Source organism: Urocampus carinirostris, unplaced genomic scaffold, assembly GCF_059441175.1.
Source record: "Urocampus carinirostris isolate Australia breed hairy pipefish unplaced genomic scaffold, RoL_Ucar_1.0 HiC_scaffold_24, whole genome shotgun sequence".
Classification (NCBI taxonomy): Eukaryota; Metazoa; Chordata; class Actinopteri; order Syngnathiformes; family Syngnathidae; genus Urocampus; species Urocampus carinirostris.
In genome coordinates, this window is record NW_028283131.1 from 402501 (window position 1) to 422500 (window position 20000).

The 20000-nt window shown below is 58.8% G+C and overlaps 1 non-coding gene across 1 annotated transcript; it reads left to right on the forward strand.

The window, feature by feature from the left end:
• Window positions 1-17600: 17600 nt before the first annotated feature.
• On the forward strand, window positions 17601-19587 carry LOC148345852 (18S ribosomal RNA). The gene has a single exon (XR_015848432.1). It is a non-coding gene; the product is annotated as an 18S ribosomal RNA (ribosomal RNA).
• The last annotated feature ends 413 nt before the right edge of the window (window positions 19588-20000 follow it).

Consider the following 20000-nt stretch of genomic DNA (forward strand, 5'->3'; position numbering starts at 1 on the left):
AGCCCCTGGTGACCCGACGAGCGAAAATTCCCCCCAACCAGCGCAAGTCCCTAACCCAAGCCGGAAGACGAACCACAAGAGGCGGCAGCCAGTCCCCAAACGCAAGCCAGGGACCGGCCCACAGGAGGCTGCAGCCAGTCCCCAAACACAAGCCGGGGACCGGCCCACAAGAGGCGGCAGCCAGTCCCCAAACGCAAGCTCCCGCGAGCCCCTGGTGACCCGACGAGCGAAAATTCCCCCCAACCAGCGCAAGTCCCTAACCCAAGCCGGAAGACGAACCACAAGAGGCGGCAGCCAGTCCCCAAACGCAAGCCAGGGACCGGCCCACAGGAGGCTGCAGCCAGTCCCCAAACACAAGCCGGGGACCGGCCCACAAGAGGCGGCAGCCAGTCCCCAAACGCAAGCTCCCGCGAGCCCCTGGTGACCCGACGAGCGAAAATTCCCCCCAACCAGCGCAAGTCCCTAACCCAAGCCGGAAGACGAACCACAAGAGGCGGCAGCCAGTCCCCAAACGCAAGCCAGGAGACGAACCACAAGAGGCGGCAGCCAGTCCCCAAACACCAGCCGGGGACCGGCCCACAAGAGGCGGCAGCCGGTCCCCAAACACCAGCCGGGGACCGGCCCACAGGAGGCGGCAGCCGGTCCCCAAACACCAGCCGGGGACCGGCCCACAGGAGGCGGCAGCCAGTCCCCAAACACTGGCCGGGGACCGGCCCACAAGAGGCGGCAGCCGGTCCCCAAACACCAGCCGGGGACCGGCCCACAGGAGGCGGCAGCCGGTCCCCAAACACCAGCCGGGGACCGGCCCACAAGAGGCGGCAGCCGGTCCCCAAACACCGGCCGGGGACCGGCCCACAGGAGGCGGCAGCCGGTCCCCAAACACCGGCCGGGGACCGGCCCACAGGAGGCGGCAGCCGGTCCCCAAACACCAGCCGGGGACCGGCCCACAAGAGGCGGCAGCCAGTCCCCAAACGCAAGCCAGGAGACGAACCACAAGAGGCGGCAGCCAGTCCCCAAACACCAGCCGGGGACCGGCCCACAAGAGGCGGCAGCCGGTCCCCAAACACCAGCCGGGGACCAGCCCACAAGAGGCGGCAGCCGGTCCCCAAACACCGGCCGGGGACCGGCCCACAGGAGGCGGCAGCCGGTCCCCAAACACCAGCCGGGGACCGGCCCACAAGAGGCGGCAGCCGGTCCCCAAACACCAGCCGGGGACCGGCCCACAAGAGGCGGCAGCCGGTCCCCAAACACCGGCCGGGGACCGGCCCACAGGAGGCGGCAGCCGGTCCCCAAACACCAGCCGGGGACCGGCCCACAGGAGGCGGCAGCCGGTCCCCAAACACCGGCCGGGGACCGGCCCACAGGAGGCGGCAGCCGGTCCCCAAACACCAGCCGGGGACCGGCCCACAGGAGGCGGCAGCCGGTCCCCAAACACCAGCCGGGGACCGGCCCACAAGAGGCGGCAGCCGGTCCCCAAACACCGGCCGGGGACCGGCCCACAGGAGGCGGCAGCCGGTCCCCAAACACCGGCCGGGGACCGGCCCACAGGAGGCGGCAGCCGGTCCCCAAACACCAGCCGGGGACCGGCCCACAGGAGGCGGCAGCCGGTCCCCAAACACCAGCCGGGGACCGGCCCACAAGAGGCGGCAGCCAGTCCCCAAACACCAGCCGGGGACCGGCCCACAAGAGGCGGCAGCCGGTCCCCAAACACCAGCCGGGGACCGGCCCACAAGAGGCGGCAGCCGGTCCCCAAACACCGGCCGGGGACCGGCCCACAGGAGGCGGCAGCCGGTCCCCAAACACCAGCCGGGGACCGGCCCACAGGAGGCGGCAGCCGGTCCCCAAACACCGGCCGGGGACCGGCCCACAGGAGGCGGCAGCCGGTCCCCAAACACTGGCCGGGGAGTGGCACAAATTCTAAGTCCCACGAGCCCCTGGTGACCCGACAATCGGACTTAGTGCAATTTTCCAAGTGCTGCAAGCCAATGTTGGCCCGACAAGTCCCCAAACGGCAGCCCGGTTTTGAGCCACTAGTGTCGGCCTATAAGTCCCCAAACACCGGCCCGGTTTTACGACCACTAGTCCCCCAACACTAGCCCGGGATTCAGCCACTAGTGGCGGGCACGATTCCCCAAACACCGGTCCGATAATACGCGCGCATATCCCCAAACACCGGCCCGATAATACGCGCGCAATTCCCCAAACACCGGCCCGATAATACGCGCACAATTCCCCAAACACCGGCGCGGATTTCAGCCACTATTGGCGGGCACAAGTCCCCCAACACTAGCCCGGGATTCAGCCACTAGTGGCGGGCACGATTCCCCAAACACCGGTCCGATAATACGCGCGCATATCCCCAAACACCGGCCCGATAATACGCGCACAATTCCCCAAACACCGGCGCGGATTTCAGCCACTATTGGCGGGCACAAGTCCCCCAACACTAGCCCGGGATTCAGCCACTAGTGGCGGGCACGATTCCCCAAACACCGGTCCGATAATACGCGCGCATATCCCCAAACACCGGCCCGATAATACGCGCACAATTCCCCAAACACCGGCGCGGATTTCAGCCACTATTGGCGGGCACAAGTCCCCCAACACTAGCCCGGGATTCAGCCACTAGTGGCGGGCACGATTCCCCAAACACCGGTCCGATAATACGCGCGCATATCCCCAAACACCGGCCCGATAATACGCGCACAATTCCCCAAACACCGGCGCGGATTTCAGCCACTATTGGCGGGCACAAGTCCCCAAACACTAGCCAAGTTCTCAGCCACTAGTGGCGGGCACAATTCCCCAAACACCGGTCCGATAATACGCGCGCATATCCCCAAACACCGGCCCGATAATACGCGCACAATTCCCCAAACACCGGTCCGATAATACGCGCGCATATCCCCAAACACCGGCCCGATAATACGCGCACAATTCCCCAAACACCGGCGCGGATTTCAGCCACTATTGGCGGGCACAAGTCCCCCAACACTAGCCCGGGATTCAGCCACTAGTGGCGGGCACGATTCCCCAAACACCGGTCCGATAATACGCGCGCATATCCCCAAACACCGGCCCGATAATACGCGCACAATTCCCCAAACACCGGCGCGGATTTCAGCCACTATTGGCGGGCACAAGTCCCCAAACACTAGCCAAGTTCTCAGCCACTAGTGGCGGGCACAATTCCCCAAACACCGGTCCGATAATACGCGCGCATATCCCCAAACACCGGCCCGATAATACGCGCACAATTCCCCAAACACCGGCGCGGATTTCAGCCACTATTGGCGGGCACAAGTCCCCCAACACTAGCCCGGGATTCAGCCACTAGTGGCGGGCACAATTCCCCAAACACCGGTCCGATAATACGCGCGCATATCCCCAAACACCGGCCCGATAATACGCGCACAATTCCCCAAACACCGGCGCGGATTTCAGCCACTATTGGCGGGCACAAGTCCCCCAACACTAGCCCGGGATTCAGCCACTAGTGGCGGGCACGATTCCCCAAACACCGGTCCGATAATACGCGCGCATATCCCCAAACACCGGCCCGATAATACGCGCACAATTCCCCAAACACCGGCGCGGATTTCAGCCACTATTGGCGGGCACAAGTCCCCCAACACTAGCCCGGGATTCAGCCACTAGTGGCGGGCACGATTCCCCAAACACCGGTCCGATAATACGCGCGCATATCCCCAAACACCGGCCCGATAATACGCGCACAATTCCCCAAACACCGGCGCGGATTTCAGCCACTATTGGCGGGCACAAGTCCCCCAACACTAGCCCGGGATTCAGCCACTAGTGGCGGGCACGATTCCCCAAACACCGGTCCGATAATACGCGCGCATATCCCCAAACACCGGCCCGATAATACGCGCACAATTCCCCAAACACCGGCGCGGATTTCAGCCACTATTGGCGGGCACAAGTCCCCAAACACTAGCCAAGTTCTCAGCCACTAGTGGCGGGCACAATTCCCCAAACACCGGTCCGATAATACGCGCGCATATCCCCAAACACCGGCCCGATAATACGCGCACAATTCCCCAAACACCGGCGCGGATTTCAGCCACTATTGGCGGGCACAAGTCCCCCAACACTAGCCCGGGATTCAGCCACTAGTGGCGGGCACAATTCCCCAAACACCGGTCCGATAATACGCGCGCATATCCCCAAACACCGGCCCGATAATACGCGCACAATTCCCCAAACACCGGCGCGGATTTCAGCCACTATTGGCGGGCACAAGTCCCCCAACACTAGCCCGGGATTCAGCCACTAGTGGCGGGCACGATTCCCCAAACACCGGTCCGATAATACGCGCGCATATCCCCAAACACCGGCCCGATAATACGCGCACAATTCCCCAAACACCGGCGCGGATTTCAGCCACTATTGGCGGGCACAAGTCCCCCAACACTAGCCCGGGATTCAGCCACTAGTGGCGGGCACGATTCCCCAAACACCGGTCCGATAATACGCGCGCATATCCCCAAACACCGGCCCGATAATACGCGCACAATTCCCCAAACACCGGCGCGGATTTCAGCCACTATTGGCGGGCACAAGTCCCCCAACACTAGCCCGGGATTCAGCCACTAGTGGCGGGCACGATTCCCCAAACACCGGTCCGATAATACGCGCGCATATCCCCAAACACCGGTCCGATAATACGCGCGCATATCCCCAAACACCGGCCCGATAATACGCGCGCATATCCCCAAACACCGGCCCGATAATATGCGCACAATTCCCCAAACACCGGCCCGGATTTCAGCCACTAGTGGCGGGCACAAGTCCCCCAACACTAGCCCGGGATTCAGCCACTAGTGGCGGGCACGATTCCCCAAACACCGGTCCGATAATACGCGCGCATATCCCCAAACACCGGCCCGATAATACGCGCACAATTCCCCAAACACCGGCGCGGATTTCAGCCACTATTGGCGGGCACAAGTCCCTCAACACTAGCCCGGATTTCAGCCACTATTGGAGGGCACAAGTCCCCCAACACTAGCCCAGTTCTCAGCCACTAGTGGCGGGCACAATTCCCCAAACACCGGTCCGATAATACGCGCGCATATCCCCAAACACCGGCCCGATAATACGCGCACAATTCCCCAAACACCGGCGCGGATTTCAGCCACTATTGGCGGGCACAAGTCCCCCAACACTAGCCCGGGATTCAGCCACTAGTGGCGGGCACGATTCCCCAAACACCGGCCCGATAATACGCGCGCATATCCCCAAACACCGGCCCGATAATACGCGCACAATTCCCCAAACACCGGCGCGGATTTCAGCCACTATTGGCGGGCACAAGTCCCCCAACACTAGCCCGGGATTCAGCCACTAGTGGCGGGCACGATTCCCCAAACACCGGTCCGATAATACGCGCGCATATCCCCAAACACCGGCCCGATAATACGCGCGCATATCCCCAAACACCGGCCCGATAATACGCGCACAATTCCCCAAACACCGGCGCGGATTTCAGCCACTATTGGCGGGCACAAGTCCCCCAACACTAGCCCGGGATTCAGCCACTAGTGGCGGGCACGATTCCCCAAACACCGGTCCGATAATACGCGCGCATATCCCCAAACACCGGCCCGATAATACGCGCACAATTCCCCAAACACCGGCGCGGATTTCAGCCACTAGTGGCGGGCACAAGTCCCCCAACACTAGCCCGGGATTCAGCCACTAGTGGCGGGCACAATTCCCCAAACACCGGTCCGATAATACGCGCGCATATCCCCAAACACCGGCCCGATAATACGCGCACAATTCCCCAAACACCGGCGCGGATTTCAGCCACTATTGGCGGGCACAAGTCCCCCAACACTAGCCCGGGATTCAGCCACTAGTGGCGGGCACGATTCCCCAAACACCGGTCCGATAATACGCGCGCATATCCCCAAACACCGGCCCGATAATACGCGCACAATTCCCCAAACACCGGCGCGGATTTCAGCCACTATTGGCGGGCACAAGTCCCCCAACACTAGCCCGGGATTCAGCCACTAGTGGCGGGCACGATTCCCCAAACACCGGTCCGATAATACGCGCGCATATCCCCAAACACCGGCCCGATAATACGCGCGCATATCCCCAAACACCGGCCCGATAATACGCGCACAATTCCCCAAACACCGGCCCGGATTTCAGCCACTAGTGGCGGGCACAAGTCCCCCAACACTAGCCCAGTTCTCAGCCACTAGTGGCGGGCACAATTCCCCAAACACCGGTCCGATAATACGCGCGCATATCCCCAAACACCGGCCCGATAATACGCGCACAATTCCCCAAACACCGGCGCGGATTTCAGCCACTATTGGCGGGCACAAGTCCCCCAACACTAGCCCGGGATTCAGCCACTAGTGGCGGGCACGATTCCCCAAACACCGGTCCGATAATACGCGCGCATATCCCCAAACACCGGCCCGATAATACGCGCACAATTCCCCAAACACCGGCCCGGATTTCAGCCACTAGTGGCGGGCACAAGTCCCCAAACACTAGCCAAGTTCTCAGCCACTAGTGGCGGGCACAATTCCCCAAACACCGGTCCGATAATACGCGCGCATATCCCCAAACACCGGCCCGATAATACGCGCGCATATCCCCAAACACCGGCCCGATAATACGCGCACAATTCCCCAAACACCGGCGCGGATTTCAGCCACTAGTGGCGGGCACAAGTCCCCCAACACTAGCCCGGGATTCAGCCACTAGTGGCGGGCACAATTCCCCAAACACCGGTCCGATAATACGCGCGCATATCCCCAAACACCGGCCCGATAATACGCGCACAATTCCCCAAACACCGGCGCGGATTTCAGCCACTATTGGCGGGCACAAGTCCCCCAACACTAGCCCGGGATTCAGCCACTAGTGGCGGGCACGATTCCCCAAACACCGGTCCGATAATACGCGCGCATATCCCCAAACACCGGCCCGATAATACGCGCACAATTCCCCAAACACCGGCGCGGATTTCAGCCACTATTGGCGGGCACAAGTCCCCCAACACTAGCCCGGGATTCAGCCACTAGTGGCGGGCACGATTCCCCAAACACCGGTCCGATAATACGCGCGCATATCCCCAAACACCGGCCCGATAATACGCGCGCATATCCCCAAACACCGGCCCGATAATACGCGCACAATTCCCCAAACACCGGCCCGGATTTCAGCCACTAGTGGCGGGCACAAGTCCCCCAACACTAGCCCAGTTCTCAGCCACTAGTGGCGGGCACAATTCCCCAAACACCGGTCCGATAATACGCGCGCATATCCCCAAACACCGGCCCGATAATACGCGCACAATTCCCCAAACACCGGCGCGGATTTCAGCCACTATTGGCGGGCACAAGTCCCCCAACACTAGCCCGGGATTCAGCCACTAGTGGCGGGCACGATTCCCCAAACACCGGTCCGATAATACGCGCGCATATCCCCAAACACCGGCCCGATAATACGCGCACAATTCCCCAAACACCGGCCCGGATTTCAGCCACTAGTGGCGGGCACAAGTCCCCAAACACTAGCCAAGTTCTCAGCCACTAGTGGCGGGCACAATTCCCCAAACACCGGTCCGATAATACGCGCGCATATCCCCAAACACCGGCCCGATAATACGCGCACAATTCCCCAAACACCGGCGCGGATTTCAGCCACTATTGGCGGGCACAAGTCCCCCAACACTAGCCCGGGATTCAGCCACTAGTGGCGGGCACGATTCCCCAAACACCGGTCCGATAATACGCGCGCATATCCCCAAACACCGGCCCGATAATACGCGCACAATTCCCCAAACACCGGCCCGGATTTCAGCCACTAGTGGCGGGCACAAGTCCCCAAACACTAGCCAAGTTCTCAGCCACTAGTGGCGGGCACAATTCCCCAAACACCGGTCCGATAATACGCGCGCATATCCCCAAACACCGGCCCGATAATACGCGCACAATTCCCCAAACACCGGCGCGGATTTCAGCCACTATTGGCGGGCACAAGTCCCCCAACACTAGCCCGGGATTCAGCCACTAGTGGCGGGCACGATTCCCCAAACACCGGTCCGATAATACGCGCGCATATCCCCAAACACCGGCCCGATAATATGCGCACAATTCCCCAAACACCGGCCCGGATTTCAGCCACTATTGGCGGGCACAAGTCCCCCAACACTAGCCCGGGATTCAGCCACTAGTGGCGGGCACGATTCCCCAAACACCGGTCCGATAATACGCGCGCATATCCCCAAACACCGGCCCGATAATACGCGCGCATATCCCCAAACACCGGCCCGATAATATGCGCACAATTCCCCAAACACCGGCCCGGATTTCAGCCACTAGTGGCGGGCACAAGTCCCCCAACACTAGCCCGGGATTCAGCCACTAGTGGCGGGCACGATTCCCCAAACACCGGTCCGATAATACGCGCGCATATCCCCAAACACCGGCCCGATAATACGCGCGCATATCCCCAAACACCGGCCCGATAATATGCGCACAATTCCCCAAACACCGGCCCGGATTTCAGCCACTAGTGGCGGGCACAAGTCCCCCAACACTAGCCCGGGATTCAGCCACTAGTGGCGGGCACGATTCCCCAAACACCGGTCCGATAATACGCGCGCATATCCCCAAACACCGGCCCGATAATATGCGCACAATTCCCCAAACACCGGCCCGGATTTCAGCCACTATTGGCGGGCACAAGTCCCCCAACACTAGCCCGGGATTCAGCCACTAGTGGCGGGCACGATTCCCCAAACACCGGTCCGATAATACGCGCGCATATCCCCAAACACCGGCCCGATAATACGCGCACAATTCCCCAAACACCGGCGCGGATTTCAGCCACTATTGGCGGGCACAAGTCCCCCAACACTAGCCCGGGATTCAGCCACTAGTGGCGGGCACGATTCCCCAAACACCGGTCCGATAATACGCGCGCATATCCCCAAACACCGGCCCGATAATACGCGCACAATTCCCCAAACACCGGCGCGGATTTCAGCCACTATTGGCGGGCACAAGTCCCCCAACACTAGCCCGGGATTCAGCCACTAGTGGCGGGCACGATTCCCCAAACACCGGTCCGATAATACGCGCGCATATCCCCAAACACCGGTCCGATAATACGCGCGCATATCCCCAAACACCGGCCCGATAATACGCGCGCATATCCCCAAACACCGGCCCGATAATATGCGCACAATTCCCCAAACACCGGCCCGGATTTCAGCCACTAGTGGCGGGCACAAGTCCCCCAACACTAGCCCGGGATTCAGCCACTAGTGGCGGGCACGATTCCCCAAACACCGGTCCGATAATACGCGCGCATATCCCCAAACACCGGCCCGATAATACGCGCGCATATCCCCAAACACCGGCCCGATAATATGCGCACAATTCCCCAAACACCGGCCCGGATTTCAGCCACTAGTGGCGGGCACAAGTCCCCCAACACTAGCCCGGGATTCAGCCACTAGTGGCGGGCACGATTCCCCAAACACCGGTCCGATAATACGCGCGCATATCCCCAAACACCGGCCCGATAATATGCGCACAATTCCCCAAACACCGGCCCGGATTTCAGCCACTATTGGCGGGCACAAGTCCCCCAACACTAGCCCGGGATTCAGCCACTAGTGGCGGGCACGATTCCCCAAACACCGGTCCGATAATACGCGCGCATATCCCCAAACACCGGCCCGATAATACGCGCGCAATTCCCCAAACACCGGCCCGATAATACGCGCACAATTCCCCAAACACCGGCGCGGATTTCAGCCACTATTGGCGGGCACAAGTCCCCCAACACTAGCCCGGGATTCAGCCACTAGTGGCGGGCACGATTCCCCAAACACCGGTCCGATAATACGCGCGCATATCCCCAAACACCGGCCCGATAATACGCGCACAATTCCCCAAACACCGGCGCGGATTTCAGCCACTATTGGAGGGCACAAGTCCCCCAACACTAGCCCAGTTCTCAGCCACTAGTGGCGGGCACAATTCCCCAAACACCGGTCCGATAATACGCGCGCATATCCCCAAACACCGGCCCGATAATACGCGCACAATTCCCCAAACACCGGTCCGATAATACGCGCGCATATCCCCAAACACCGGCCCGATAATACGCGCGCATATCCCCAAACACCGGCGCGGATTTCAGCCACTATTGGCGGGCACAAGTCCCCCAACACTAGCCCGGGATTCAGCCACTAGTGGCGGGCACGATTCCCCAAACACCGGTCCGATAATACGCGCGCATATCCCCAAACACCGGCCCGATAATACGCGCGCAATTCCCCAAACACCGGTCCGATAATACGCGCGCATATCCCCAAACACCGGCCCGATAATACGCGCGCATATCCCCAAACACCGGCGCGGATTTCAGCCACTATTGGCGGGCACAAGTCCCCCAACACTAGCCCGGGATTCAGCCACTAGTGGCGGGCACGATTCCCCAAACACCGGTCCGATAATACGCGCGCATATCCCCAAACACCGGCCCGATAATACGCGCGCAATTCCCCAAACACCGGCCCGATAATACGCGCACAATTCCCCAAACACCGGCGCGGATTTCAGCCACTATTGGCGGGCACAAGTCCCCCAACACTAGCCCGGGATTCAGCCACTAGTGGCGGGCACGATTCCCCAAACACCGGTCCGATAATACGCGCGCATATCCCCAAACACCGGCCCGATAATACGCGCACAATTCCCCAAACACCGGCGCGGATTTCAGCCACTATTGGAGGGCACAAGTCCCCCAACACTAGCCCAGTTCTCAGCCACTAGTGGCGGGCACAATTCCCCAAACACCGGTCCGATAATACGCGCGCATATCCCCAAACACCGGCCCGATAATACGCGCACAATTCCCCAAACACCGGTCCGATAATACGCGCGCATATCCCCAAACACCGGCCCGATAATACGCGCGCATATCCCCAAACACCGGCGCGGATTTCAGCCACTATTGGCGGGCACAAGTCCCCCAACACTAGCCCGGGATTCAGCCACTAGTGGCGGGCACGATTCCCCAAACACCGGTCCGATAATACGCGCGCATATCCCCAAACACCGGCCCGATAATACGCGCGCAATTCCCCAAACACCGGCCCGATAATACGCGCACAATTCCCCAAACACCGGCGCGGATTTCAGCCACTATTGGCGGGCACAAGTCCCCCAACACTAGCCCGGGATTCAGCCACTAGTGGCGGGCACGATTCCCCAAACACCGGTCCGATAATACGCGCGCATATCCCCAAACACCGGCCCGATAATACGCGCACAATTCCCCAAACACCGGCGCGGATTTCAGCCACTATTGGAGGGCACAAGTCCCCCAACACTAGCCCAGTTCTCAGCCACTAGTGGCGGGCACAATTCCCCAAACACCGGTCCGATAATACGCGCGCATATCCCCAAACACCGGCCCGATAATACGCGCACAATTCCCCAAACACCGGCGCGGATTTCAGCCACTATTGGCGGGCACAAGTCCCCCAACACTAGCCCGGGATTCAGCCACTAGTGGCGGGCACAATTCCCCAAACACCGGTCCGATAATACGCGCGCATATCCCCAAACACCGGCCCGATAATACGCGCACAATTCCCCAAACACCGGCGCGGATTTCAGCCACTATTGGCGGGCACAAGTCCCCCAACACTAGCCCGGGATTCAGCCACTAGTGGCGGGCACAATTCCCCAAACACCGGTCCGATAATACGCGCGCATATCCCCAAACACCGGCCCGATAATACGCGCACAATTCCCCAAACACCGGCGCGGATTTCAGCCACTATTGGCGGGCACAAGTCCCCCAACACTAGCCCGGGATTCAGCCACTAGTGGCGGGCACGATTCCCCAAACACCGGTCCGATAATACGCGCGCATATCCCCAAACACCGGCCCGATAATACGCGCACAATTCCCCAAACACCGGCGCGGATTTCAGCCACTATTGGCGGGCACAAGTCCCCCAACACTAGCCCGGGATTCAGCCACTAGTGGCGGGCACGATTCCCCAAACACCGGTCCGATAATACGCGCGCATATCCCCAAACACCGGCCCGATAATACGCGCACAATTCCCCAAACACCGGCGCGGATTTCAGCCACTATTGGCGGGCACAAGTCCCCCAACACTAGCCCGGGATTCAGCCACTAGTGGCGGGCACGATTCCCCAAACACCGGTCCGATAATACGCGCGCATATCCCCAAACACCGGTCCGATAATACGCGCGCATATCCCCAAACACCGGCCCGATAATACGCGCGCATATCCCCAAACACCGGCCCGATAATATGCGCACAATTCCCCAAACACCGGCCCGGATTTCAGCCACTAGTGGCGGGCACAAGTCCCCCAACACTAGCCCGGGATTCAGCCACTAGTGGCGGGCACGATTCCCCAAACACCGGTCCGATAATACGCGCGCATATCCCCAAACACCGGCCCGATAATACGCGCGCATATCCCCAAACACCGGCCCGATAATATGCGCACAATTCCCCAAACACCGGCCCGGATTTCAGCCACTAGTGGCGGGCACAAGTCCCCCAACACTAGCCCGGGATTCAGCCACTAGTGGCGGGCACGATTCCCCAAACACCGGTCCGATAATACGCGCGCATATCCCCAAACACCGGCCCGATAATATGCGCACAATTCCCCAAACACCGGCCCGGATTTCAGCCACTATTGGCGGGCACAAGTCCCCCAACACTAGCCCGGGATTCAGCCACTAGTGGCGGGCACGATTCCCCAAACACCGGTCCGATAATACGCGCGCATATCCCCAAACACCGGCCCGATAATACGCGCACAATTCCCCAAACACCGGCCCGGATTTCAGCCACTAGTGGCGGGCACAAGTCCCCAAACACTAGCCAAGTTCTCAGCCACTAGTGGCGGGCACAAATCCCCAAACACCGGTCCGATAATACGCGCGCATATCCCCAAACACCGGCCCGATAATACGCGCACAATTCCCCAAACACCGGCGCGGATTTCAGCCACTATTGGCGGGCACAAGTCCCCCAACACTAGCCCGGGATTCAGCCACTAGTGGCGGGCACGATTCCCCAAACACCGGTCCGATAATACGCGCGCATATCCCCAAACACCGGCCCGATAATACGCGCACAATTCCCCAAACACCGGCCCGGATTTCAGCCACTAGTGGCGGGCACAAGTCCCCAAACACTAGCCAAGTTCTCAACCTTCAGCTGAGTATATGGCCTCCGAAAGGCCCATACATTCAGACGGGTCCATGTATTTTCAGCGACAGCCGCAGTACCGCCAAAATCCATGCAGCGGCGCTGGATTTATGGCCTCCGAAAGGCCCATTCATTCAGACGGGTCCATGTATTTTCAGCGACAGCCGCAGTACCGCCAAAATCCATGCAGAGGCGCTGAGTTTATGGCCTCCGAAAGGCCCATTCATTCAGACGGGTCCATGTATTTTCAGCGACAGCAGCAGTACCGCCAAAATCCATGCAGCGGCGCTGTATTTATGGCCTCCGAAAGGCCCATTCATTACCAACGGGGCTGCAGTAGCATCCCGCGGCCACGCAGGGGCAGATATTGTGAGGGAATTACATGGTAGTGGACGGAGCGCCCATGCATTTCCAATGGGAGTGCAGTACCTCAAAAATCCGCTCCAAGCCACCGAACTTGAGGGCCCGACGTTCCCTCAACACTAGCCCAGTGCAATCGACATTTCGTTCTGTGTACATTGTTACACAGAATGACAATACAAGGGAATTATTATTATTATTATTATTATTATGTATTCAGCCACTAGTGGCGGGCACAATACCCCAAACACTGGCCCGGCGCTGGCTGAGTTTATGGCCTCCGAAAGGCCCATACATTCAGACGGGTCCATGTATTTTCAGTTTTCCGTAGCAGGTGTGATTGTTTGTTTAATTAGGTAGTTTGTGTTGGTGACGGTGTTCCTAACTGTGGTGGCTTGTTTGTAGAATGTGGGGCCCTGCGTTTGTGTTATGTTGATTTCTGGTAATTTACTTTTTACTAAGTAGTCTTTCAGGTTTTTGTTTCTTTTAAAGGCTGAGATGATTTTGTAATCTTGGATTATGCTTGTGTTCTGTAGTGTCTGATTTATATTTTGTCCATTCATTCAGACGGGTCCATGTATTTTCAGCGACAGCCGCAGTACCGCCAAAATCCATGCAGCGGCGCTGAGTTTATGGCCTCCGAAAGGCCCATTCATTCAGACGGGTCCATGTATTTTCAGCGACAGCCGCAGTACCGCCAAAATCCATGCAGCGGCGCTGGGTTTATGGAATCCGAAAGGCCCATTCATTCAGACGGGTCCATGTATTTTCAACGACAGCCGCAGTACCGCCAAAATCCATGCAGCGGCGCTGGATTTATGGCCTCCGAAAGGCCCATTCATTCAGACGGGTCCATGTATTTTCAGCGACAGCCGCAGTACCGCCAAAATCCATGCAGAGGCGCTGAGTTTATGGCCTCCGAAAGGCCCATTCATTCAGACGGGTCCATGTATTTTCAGCGACAGCAGCAGTACCGCCAAAATCCATGCAGCGGCGCTGTATTTATGGCCTCCGAAAGGCCCATTCATTACCAACGGGGCTGCAGTAGCATCCCGCGGCCACGCAGGGGCAGATATTGTGAGGGAATTACATGGTAGTGGACGGAGCGCCCATGCATTTCCAATGGGAGTGCAGTACCTCAAAAATCCGCTCCAAGCCACCGAACTTGAGGGCCCGACGTTCCCTCAACACTAGCCCAGTGCAATCGACATTTCGTTCTGTGTACATTGTTACACAGAATGACAATACAAGGGAATTATTATTATTATTATTATTATTATTATGTATTCAGCCACTAGTGGCGGGCACAATACCCCAAACACTGGCCCGGCGCTGGCTGAGTTTATGGCCTCCGAAAGGCCCATACATTCAGACGGGTCCATGTATTTTCAGTTTTCCGTAGCAGGTGTGATTGTTTGTTTAATTAGGTAGTTTGTGTTGGTGACGGTGTTCCTAACTGTGGTGGCTTGTTTGTAGAATGTGGGGCCCTGCGTTTGTGTTATGTTGATTTCTGGTAATTTACTTTTTACTAAGTAGTCTTTCAGGTTTTTGTTTCTTTTAAAGGCTGAGATGATTTTGTAATCTTGGATTATGCTTGTGTTCTGTAGTGTCTGATTTATATTTTGTCCATTCATTCAGACGGGTCCATGTATTTTCAGCGACAGCCGCAGTACCGCCAAAATCCATGCAGCGGCGCTGAATTTATGGCCTCCGAAAGGCCCATTCATTCAGACGGGTCCATGTATTTTCAGCGACAGCCGCAGTACCGCCAAAATCCATGCAGAGGCGCTGAGTTTATGGCCTCCGAAAGGCCCATTCATTCAGACGGGTCCATGTATTTTCAGCGACAGCAGCAGTACCGCCAAAATCCATGCAGCGGCGCTGTATTTATGGCCTCCGAAAGGCCCATTCATTACCAACGGGGCTGCAGTAGCATCCCGCGGCCACGCAGGGGCAGATATTGTGAGGGAATTACATGGTAGTGGACGGAGCGCCCATGCATTTCCAATGGGAGTGCAGTACCTCAAAAATCCGCTCCAAGCCACCGAACTTGAGGGCCCGACGTTCCCTCAACACTAGCCCAGTGCAATCGACATTTCGTTCTGTGTACATTGTTACACAGAATGACAATACAAGGGAATTATTATTATTATTATTATTATTATGTATTCAGCCACTAGTGGCGGGCACAATACCCCAAACACTGGCCCGGCGCTGGCTGAGTTTATGGCCTCTGAAAGGCCCATACATTCAGACGGGTCCATGTATTTTCAGTTTTCCGTAGCAGGTGTGATTGTTTGTTTAATTAGGTAGTTTGTGTTGGTGACGGTGTTCCTAACTGTGGTGGCTTGTTTGTAGAATGTGGGGCCCTGCGTTTGTGTTATGTTGATTTCTGGTAATTTACTTTTTACTAAGTAGTCTTTCAGGTTTTTGTTTCTTTTAAAGGCTGAGATGATTTTGTAATCTTGGATTATGCTTGTGTTCTGTAGTGTCTGATTTATATTTTGTCCATTCATTCAGACGGGTCCATGTATTTTCAGCGACAGCCGCAGTACCGCCAAAATCCATGCAGCGGCGCTGGATTTATGGCCTCCGAAAGGCCCATTCATTCAGACGGGTCCATGTATTTTCAGCGACAGCCGCAGTACCGCCAAAATCCATGCAGAGGCGCTGAGTTTATGGCCTCCGAAAGGCCCATTCATTCAGACGGGTCCATGTATTTTCAGCGACAGCAGCAGTACCGCCAAAATCCATGCAGCGGCGCTGTATTTATGGCCTCCGAAAGGCCCATTCATTACCAACGGGGCTGCAGTAGCATCCCGCGGCCACGCAGGGGCAGATATTGTGAGGGAATTACATGGTAGTGGACGGAGCGCCCATGCATTTCCAATGGGAGTGCAGTACCTCAAAAATCCGCTAGAGGGCCCCGAACTTGAGGGCCCGGCGTTCCCTCAAGTGCCGATTTTATACCCCCTTCTCCAGCCGACAGCCAGAATTATATTAGGGACTCGCAATTTTGAGAGGTGAGCACCAGGGCTAATCAGCGGCCACCCGTGACCATTGAGTCCGACAGAGCAGAGGCTAGGGGCGGCCTCGCATCTCGCAATTACCGAGGGAAGATGCCGGTTCTCGAAAAATTTCTAAGTTTTTCAAATTTTAAAGTATTGAAGTATTTAGGGCGCTTCCCGCGGCCCTGGCTTTTGCATGTACCCCTCTAAGCTCCGGTTCTCGAAAAATGTCTAAGTTTTTCAAACTTTAAAGTATTGAAGCCGGACTTCCGCGGAGGCTGACAGGGGGCCTCCATCGAAGCACCCTTCACCCCCGGGTGAGCCGGCGTCGGCCCACGGGCCTGCCGGTTCCCCAACTGAGCGATTGGCACACGAGACCCGCCTCGGAGGGCCCACGTCGGCCGGCGCAAGCCGGTGTTCGGGCGTGCGGCTCCTCCGGCTTTGCGGGTCAAGCTCCAGCGCCGAGGATACTAGGCAAACGTTGGGCCCCCCCGAGCCGAGTGGATACCCGCCTCAGAAAGAGCTGGGGCGGTACGTACGGACGGCCTCACTAAGAGGGAACGGAAGCTACTAAAGCACACGTATAACTGTCCGATGTGCGAACGAAAGTGAGGCCGGACGAATCCGATACGAGTTACGAGTGAGGCGGGATCCACGGCTGGCACTCGCGGGGCCCTCTTGCGAAACCATGCCTCGGCGTGAACCTTTTGGCGGCAGAACCAAGACGAACCGAGGTCGAGCTTCCGTCTCGAGCCACACCCAGACGTCCGACCGTCGCGGAGCCCGACGCCACGCGTGCTAGGGCTCCGCGCGAAACATCGTTTCACGACACCCGCTCGTCAGCCCGTCCGAACGTATACGAGTGTCGCGCGGCCCCCCGGGCCCGGCTGTAGCCACAGCCTCGTCCCGGACCAGGGCCGCACCGCCACCAGCAGCGCCCCCCCGGCGGCAGACGCACTCTGGTTGATCCTGCCAGTAGCATATGCTTGTTTTCAAGATTAAGCCATGCATGTCTAAGTACGAATGGCCAGTACAGTGAAACTGCGAACGGCTCATTAAATCAGTTATGGTTCCTTTGATCGCTCCACCGTTACTTGGATAACTGTGGCAAATCCAGAGCTAATACATGCAAACGAGCGCCGACTCGCGGGCGGGGCTCCGGCCTCGCCCCGGGGACGCGTGCATTTATCAGACACAAAAACCCACGCGGTGTCCGGCGGGCGGGGGCTCAGCCGTCGCGCGCGTCCCCCGCGTCCGGCCTCCGCCTCTCCGGGCGGGGGCGTAAGCGGCGCGGGCGGCTCCGCGCGCGCCGGTCCTCGTTCCGCCGGCCCGGCCCCCCCTTTGTGTTGACTCAGGATAACCTCGTGCCGATCGCTCGCCCACCCGAGGCGGCGACGACTCATTCGAATGTCTGCCCTATCAACTTTCGATGGTAGACTCTGCGCCTACCATGGTGACCACGGGTAACGGGGAATCAGGGTTCGATTCCGGAGAGGGAGCATGAGAAACGGCTACCACATCCAAGGAAGGCAGCAGGCGCGCAAATTACCCACTCCCGACACGGGGAGGTAGTGACGAAAAATAACAATACGGGACTCGTTCGAGTCTCCGTAATTGGAATGAGCCGAACACAAACCCATCGGCCAGCATCCATTGGAGGGCAAGTCTGGTGCCAGCAGCCGCGGTAATTCCAGCTCCAATAGCGTATTTTAAAGTTGCTGCAGTTAAAAAGCTCCTAGTTGGACCCCGGGACGCGAGCTGACGGTCCGCCGCGAGGCGTGCATCCGTCTGTCCCAGCCCCTGCCTCTCGGCAAAAGCCCCCGTGATGCCCTTCGCTGGGTGTCACTCGCGGGGCCCGAAGCGTTTACTTTGAGGAAATTAGAGTGTTCAAAGCAGGCCACACGGCCGCCCCTGCATATCGCAGCTGGGAATAATGGAATAGGACTCCGGTTCTATTTTGTGGGTTGTCATGAACTGGGGCCATGATTAAGAGGGACGGCCGGGGGCATTCGTACTGCGCCGCTAGAGGTGAAATTCTTGGACCGGCGCAAGACGGACGAGAGCGAAAGCATTTGCCAAGAATGTTTTCATTAATCAAGAACGAAAGTCGGAGGTTCGAAGACGATCAGATACCGTCCTAGTTCCGACCATAAACGATGCCGACTCGCGATCCGGCGGCGTTATTCCCATGACCCGCCGAGCAGCACCCGGGAAACCGACCAAGTGTCTGGGTTCCGGGGGGAGTATTGTTGCAAAGCTGAAACTTAAAGGAATTGACGGAAGGGCACCACCAGGAGTGGAGCATGCGGCTTAATTTGACTCAACACGGGAAACCTCACCCGGCCCGGACACGGAAAGGATTGACAGATTGAAGGCTCTTTCTCGATACCGTGGGTGGTGGTGCATGGCCGTTCGTAGTTGGTGGAGCGATTTGTCTGGTTAATTCCGATAACGAACGAGACTCAAACATACTAAATAGTACCGCGGCCCCCCGCGCGGTCGGCGGCAGAAAACTTCTTAGAGGGACAAGTGGCTCTCAGCCACACGAGAATGAGCAATAACAGGTCTGTGATGCCCTTAGATGTCCGGGGCTGCACGCGCGCCACACTGAGCGTATAAGCGCGTCGTCTATCCCCGCGCCGGCAGGCGCGGGTAATCCTATGAACCCCGCTCGTGACAGGGCCTGGGGATTGCAATTATTTCCCACCAACGAGGAATTCCCAGTAAGCGCGGGTCATTAGCCTGCGTTGATTAAGTCCCTGCCCTTTGTACACACCGCCCGTCGCTACTACCGATCGGATGGCTTAGTGAGGTCCTCGGATAGTCCCCGCCGGGGCCGGCCCCGGCTCCGGCGGTGTGCCAGAAGACGGTCGAACTTGACTATCTAGAGGAAGTAAAAGTCGTAACAAGGTTTCTGTAGGTGAACCTGCAGAAGGATCATTAACGTACGAGCGGCAGCAGATCCGCCTCGGTACACCCCCGACGAGCCAGACGCCGAGGGCGGCGGGTCGTCGCAGGCGGAGGAAGAGGGTAGACCGGGACGGGACGGGACGGGGGGCGCGGCGCGGGTCACTCCCGGGCCGCGCGTCGGAGCGAGTTCGGCGGGCGCCACGCGGCGCGGCGCGACGCGAGAAAAGGCGGCGGGCGATGTCGCGCTACCTCCGTGCGAGCGGGGTAGCGCGCTCGTCCGACGACCCCAGTAGCGCGGCGCGGCGCGACGACAGGCGACCGCCAGCGACGGGCGAAAGGCGGCGGCCGTGCGCGGGACCCCCGTAACCGGGGAATCCCCCTCTGCCGACGACCCTAGCTCGGCGCGGTTCTCGCGCTTCCGGCGCGCGCTTCCGGGGCGGCACTCG